A 6,912-nucleotide genomic window follows, 5' to 3' on the forward strand; every position below is an offset into this window, starting at 1 on the left:
CCCTCCTGTGAGTGTCTGGATCATATTTTTGGGACGATAACCGACGAGGACTGAAACGGGTGTGTGTACATAAGCGAGCCTGCTGGCAGGAGGGGAAGAGGAAGGCAGGGAAAAGAGGGGGACGAGTGGAAGGTTTGGTACAGCTGCTGATGCCAGGGTCTGCGAGTGAGACCGAGACAGACTGAGGAGGGGAGGGCGGCACATGTGGAGCAGCGTCAACTTGGGGGTCCAGGACGAGAGGAAAGAAGATTCACATACGCACGCAGCTGGACAGATGAGGAGACACCAGGGACCACGCTTCAGTCCTGGGTATGTCCACTCATACCACACACAATCCTGCATGCAGGCGTGTACGTTTTATCCTCAATGGTTGCTGTGTTTTTGAAACACTTGCAAGGCAACAGTGCGTGTTTGCAGATCTTCAGGGTTGACGACTACCCACCCTGACAAGTCTCCCTACTTGCCCTCAGACACTTGCAGCAAAGGAAGGAGGACGAGGACGAGAGATTGTGTGTGTGTGTGTGTCTGAGTGTGCGTGGTCATGCTTTAGCACCTACATCCTGTTATCATATACATTATTGGACAGCACTGGAGGCATTTCATAATGGGTTTCGTGAGCTGTCAGAGTGATGCATGTAAATAAAACCTCCACTGGCAGAACATTTTTCACGTCGCCGGGCAAATGAACCAACCCCTCACATCTTAACACTTGTTTTTGCGGCTGCAACACTGCTCATTACATTAACTTTGTTCGGCGAGTTATTTGCAGTCATAAATCGTGCACAATAAAAAAAAGAAATCAGACGTATAACTTGTGTGGCTGTTGAAAGAATCTGAAGCCAGGGCTTGTTTGTGTACTCTGGTCTGACACATGTATAGCTCTGCTTACCCATGCTGCACTGCAGGATGTATGGCCATGTGTTATGTCACGTTATGCCAAAGTGCATATGGTTTCTGTCAGCAGGTTTGCGTTAGGTGTATCAGCCTGCCTCTTCTCCTTCTCTATTTCTCCACCCCCACCACCACCACCACCACCATTTCTCACTCTCTCTTCCTTATTTCCCACCATCTTCCACCTCTTTCTCAGTTTCCAATTATAGGCTGTCATCTCGCTCCCTTTCCTCCTGATGCTATCTCCTGTTTCATTCTCTTGCTAAGCAATTACCTTTACCTGCCTCCGCTCCTCCGGACACCATGGCTGGCTAGTTTCCTCTGCCTTTTTCAACAATCAAAGTGAAGGATGGGTGGGGTATTTCAGGGCAATTTTCTCATGGTTGCCCCCAACCTGAGCAAAGAGCGACCCAATGAAGCCTGCACACGGCAGCCACTTTACATTATTGCTGCTCTCACAGATCCAGAAAAGATATGCAAATAGGAAATAGCTCTGGGGGGTTTTCAGTGTGCAGAAGAATTATGCCTCTAATCATGCAATCAGCTCATTATTTCCTGCTCCTCATTAACTTGTTTGGGTTTCTAACTTTAACGCTGTTCGCTGTTTCATCTATCTGGAAAAAAGACTCACCCAGACAGAGCTATCACCATCTCTCCCCCACACTGACTCTTTCATTCCTCCCTGTGTACAAACATCTGTTTTCATAGCTTTCACTGACTTTATAGTTATCTTCTTTTCCTTAAACCTCACTGGTAAGGATCCCACCTCGCAACCTCTTCACTAGAGCAGCACAACGCCAACAGAAAAGCACATATTTACATAAAAACTGGCATACACTCCCACACACCAGCATAAGCCTTTTAGCGCAGCAGTGTGACAGCTACCTGAAGGATGGCAACACTGTCCTTTCTGCTACCAAGCCTGTTAAACTGTGGGAAAAGACACAGATAGAGTTAGGGACTGGACATAAGACATAGCAGGATCATGGCTGACAAGGATAACAGGATGAGGTCAAGAGGTCATAATTAACAGAAAGAGAAAAATGGGAGTGACACAAAAGAAGATTGATGCGATAATGGAAGGAGTCAAGGGGAAAGAGAGTTTAGATGGGGACTGAAACATGAAAGCATGTGGGCGGACATGTTTGGTCCTGGTGGTGACGGACAGCTACTGATTGCTGATGTCTTTTTTTCCTGTGAATGGACACAGCTGCAAAGTGATAGTTTTCAGACACCCCCGAGGAAAGAAGGTGAAGACAGACAAAGAGAGAGGGAGAGAGACACAGATCGCCGCAGGAAGCGGAGGCTGTTGGATTTATTTTTTTAAAGCATTTTGCTGCTTCTCCTTTTTAAGGAAAATGGAAAATTCTGGTTTATCACAGGATGGGTCAGTAACAGGAGAGGAAACATATATGCAAACCCTTATCTTAATTTGGCTTCATTTAGGAGGTAAAACTGCATGTGAGCACACTCAAAATGATGGTAATGGGGAACAGAAAAGCTATGCGTGGACAGGTACAATGCAGAACATTTTATAATAACATTTATTTATGAGCACAATTTGTCAATTCTGCTGCCAGCGTCTCTCAATCAAATTAATAAAGACTTTGAAGACGTCATGAAGCGGCTAGGGATCATTGCTAACTTACTATTGCATGGGTCAAGTACTCATGCAGCTACTGTAGCTAATAGGAGTGGGATCAGACACCCAGCTCCCGAGACGAGACAAGATTGGGTTCACGAGATCGAGACACGAGTTTAACACAATTTAAATAAAAAAGGAAAAAATAATTGATTACAAAAAAAAACTTCAATGAAGAAATGAGACTGGAAATATAGGCCTTCAATTCGATTGATGGTGGCAAAATGAAAACACTGAAAGGCTTGGCCACAAACTGAAATGACTGACTTCTCTCCTGTATAACTACAGTTACTCTGTTACTTATTCCATGTGTTCACTGGAGACAGACTTTCTTCACTCGGAGAACCAAAGTTCAGAGGCATGTGTGGCAAATTTGACCTAGGAAGCCAGTGAGCTCAGGATCTCATTTTGCCTTATGGTTACATAATAACTGTTTATAAGAATTCAGGATGCCTAATGTAATTTGAAGGTATCACGTAACAATTGATATTAATCAAATGTTGAAGTTACTACTTGAATGTGTATCTTTTAGATATGCGTTGGCCAGCATTGGCAAACCTTCTTACGCCAACGCACACGTAAAAACCAAATGCTTTTGTCACGTCACTTCTGACCAACAATGAGTCAGAGGGAGTCAGTGAGACAAGATTCAAGATTCCTTTATTTGTCATTTTCATGCTCCAGCACCACAAGGCATTGTCTTAGGACCCGGAGCTAACGTTACGGTAGAAGGATTTAATAACGTTAGTAGTACTGTTTTAACATGAACTTAAAATTGACATCCATCAAGTTGAAACACCTGCTTTTGTCATTAATTAGCGTGTTCTTGTTTCCTAACTGCGTATAACGTTAATGTTATACGGCCTCAGCTGAGAGTGTCATGTGATATGACCTCTAATGTTAATCCAACTGTCAGAATCTGCATAAAATTCATATACTAACATATGTATTCTTAGTAACGGGTCATGTGCAAGAAAAAGGTTGCTTCCAAACCACTAACAAGTAGTGATACTAGTTGTAGTGATAGTAGTACTGTGTGGTTTGGTTATCTATGCCATTAGCACTGTGGCTAAGACATTGTTGACCAAAAATTTGAGATCGCCATACATTGTAAAATCTTGCCGGCTTAATTTACTGTCGGCTGACGCGTGCTGGCACCATCGCTTACGTGTAGTTACCATAGTTACGCATCTGGTCTGAGGCATGTGATTGGTGAGAAGCCAGGCCTCTGTGTTTTGTTTTGGTTTTTTATTTACGATGAATTGACCATTCAGTGTCGAGCTCGGTAAAACTTGGCCTCAATCTGATTGGCTGAAAATGTCCACAACTGTAGAATAAATAACATGTGTAAAAATACACACTTAAAATATGAAACTTGATGTCTTTAGAACAAAAACACGATAACAGAAAAAAACAATTAGTGTTGCCAACAGCGAAGTTGTAAAACGTCCTCTGGATGCCATCCCTAACAGGGACGTTGTAGAGCGTCCTCTGGTGGACAGACTATGCAACGCCAACACTAACAGGGACGTTGTAGAGCGTCCTCTGGTGGACAGACTATGCAACGCCATCACTAACAGGGACGTTGTAGAGCGTCCTCTGGTGGACAGACTATGCAACGCCAACACTAACGGGGACGTTGTAGAGCGTCCTCTGGTGGACAGACTATGCAACACCATCACTAACAGGGACGTTGTAGAGCGTCCTCTGGTGGACAGACTATGCAACACCATCACTAACAGGGACGTTGTAGAGCGTCCTCTGGTGGACAGACTATGCAACGCCATCACTAACAGGGACATTGTAGAGCGTCCTCTGGTGGACAGACCATGCAACGCCATCGCTAACTGGGACGCAACGCCAACGCTCATAACATGGTTGACCGTCGATATATATATATTTTTTATACATTACATTTATAAAAATCATTCATTTGTCATTATAAATGATTCTGATGAATGAATATTGTAAAAAAGAATTATATTGCTGCCGATACCAATACTTTGGGTCAGCATTATCATTTTTTTTATTGTATTATATCAGTCAGGCTCTGTTTATAATGTAACCTTACGCATTAGCTTGGCGGCTGGCATTAGCATGTAGCTTGTCGTAGCACATGGTAGTAAACAGGATCAATATTGAAATATTTTACCAATAAATGAAGTCTCTACTTTGCAAAATGGCTTGTAACTAAAGAAAACATGAACAAGAAATAGAATTCTGTGACATTGTATGATTTTCAATCACGTATTTAACGTGTATGTAACATAAGACTCAACAAATAGCTCCATGTGGTTAAAATCGAACCATGAAGTCCATTTGTAAAATATGAAAAGACAGTTTTTTTTGTTTTCTTGTTTTTCAAATGTAGGACTTGGCACAAATTGTTAATTCTAGTCTTAACCTCATCTTGTTTGAGTCCTTGTGATTCCTGCCCTGTATGCCCTTTTTTGCGCCCTTTTAAATCACTAACTAACCGGTTTAATACAAATCCAAAGCTATGGAAAAGAAAAGACATGTTGTATTGAACCAGAATTTCCCTTCAAAGCATAAATGCCCCAGCGGGGTGAGGAGTTCAGGAAACGTGAGTTTCTGAAACCCAGAAGGTTAAGACTTGAGAGAGAAAAATGTGAGGCGAGAGGGGCTGTGATGGGCTGCGTAGTGAGAGGATTTGATTGGGAAGGTGGCGTGTTGAAGCACCTTTTGATGTGTGTGTGTGTGTGTGTGTGTGTGTGTGTGTCTGTGTGTGTCTACGGATGAATGTTAACCTTGAGAAATGCACCAAGGGTCTTAGAAGATGTCTTGTGTTGAGGATTCCTGCTATTAAACTGCTTGAATGTGATTAAGGTGCGCGCATGGACAAGGGCACAACACCCACAGATGGCTACACACACAAACACACACACACACACACACACAATAAAACACGGCTGGGATGATATGCTTTAGTGCCAATTTGTTTTGTATTGTGATTTTTTCTTTATTCCAATTCAATAGTATTGCAATTTTCTTTTCCTTCTTTAATAAGAAGAAAAGTTTAAGGATATACATCATGAGACAACGGTTTTCTGAAGAAGAATGCACATGTCAGTTAGTTAGTCTGGGATGTTTTCTGCTTTCGGTCTGTTTCGCTGGATAAGGATACGATGTAGTCGCCGTCGTAGACTGCATCCTTACAGATGAATTTTAGATGAATCATTGGTTTAAAAAAAAAAAAACGCACGTTGAAAATAATTGATTCTGGAAGAAAGAATAGATTTGAAAAAATCACCACAAAAAACATCCTACATGAATCGATCCCCCCCCCCAACATACACGTTCTTAAGATTCTGTTGTATATTCGTCCGTCTGCCTCCACAACTTTCCCTTCCTGTCTCTCTCTTTGTCTTTCTCTCTCTCATTTGCTCGGGTCTGATAGGAGAGTTCTGACCTGGTGTCTCTCGCCCAACGCTCATAAGAAATTAGCATTTAGCTTCTCTTCATTATTCAGTCTGACACAACCATCCCCGGAGTCATTCTCAATCTCTTTCCAATAAACTCTCAAATTGAATTCGGCGATGATTGAATCTTTCCTTTAAATTATAAAAAATCTTAAAGATACAAAGTCCTCGAAGGTTTGTCCGTCTCCTTTTTCCTGTTAAAGAGTTCAACACCACTTCTTACATTGACAGCTTACTCTGAGCTGTCCTAATAAGGTTTCTTGTTTAACAGCCTTAGTTCACAACAATTCAAAGCTGCAGTTAATGTTACACTCTGCCGAGAGCCGTTATTATCGAAAGTCTATGTACAAAGCAGAGTAAAAAATGCATGAAAACACACGGGCTAAGTGACCAATACAGTTTGGTTTTTACATTGGAGACAACAGAGCACGCAATGCATTAACCTTCAAGGAAAACCTTGAGCAGACACTGCCATGTTATTGCTGCAGTAGCAAGACAACTCTATGCTTCTTTGTGCAATTAGTACATGTCATTTTACTGATTTAGACCACTTCCTAGTCTGTGACCACATTTTGATTGACAGTCGCACCTTAACATTTCTCTCATTGATAAAAATGACACTTGTGAAACTTAAACAAATCTCACTTCCTACTGCAAAATGTGACTTAAATTAGAAGCTTATGAGAGTTTGACAATGAATCTTGTGTGTGTGTGTGCGCGTGTGTGTGTGTGTGTGTGTGTGTGTGTGTGTCCTCATTACCTACCCTGCTTGAGTTAAAGACTCATGTTTCGCAGACTTCATTAAATGTTGATGTGGGTCACAAAGTTTGTGGCTCAGTTCACCTGTGCTTCCTCTGCAGATGTTAATGCAGGTCAATGAGATTACCCTGTGTGTGTGTGTGTGTGTGTGTGTGTGTGTGTGTGTGTGTGTGTGTGTGT

At 42.1% G+C, this 6,912-nt stretch overlaps 1 protein-coding gene across 2 annotated transcripts in view; it reads left to right on the forward strand.

Annotated features, from left to right (window-relative positions):
- LOC117954225 (leucine-rich repeat and immunoglobulin-like domain-containing nogo receptor-interacting protein 3) overlaps positions 1-6,912 on the forward strand; it is a 32,720-nt gene that overhangs the window by 236 nt on the left and 25,572 nt on the right. For both annotated transcript variants that reach the window (XM_034887838.1, XM_034887837.1), the window contains exon 1: positions 1-309. This exon is cut by the window's left edge. The gene's annotated coding sequence lies outside the window, so the exon portion shown is untranslated. The remainder of the gene's footprint in view (positions 310-6,912) is intronic.

This window comes from Etheostoma cragini, chromosome 12 (genome assembly GCF_013103735.1).
Source record: "Etheostoma cragini isolate CJK2018 chromosome 12, CSU_Ecrag_1.0, whole genome shotgun sequence".
In the NCBI taxonomy this organism is placed as follows: Eukaryota; Metazoa; Chordata; class Actinopteri; order Perciformes; family Percidae; genus Etheostoma; species Etheostoma cragini.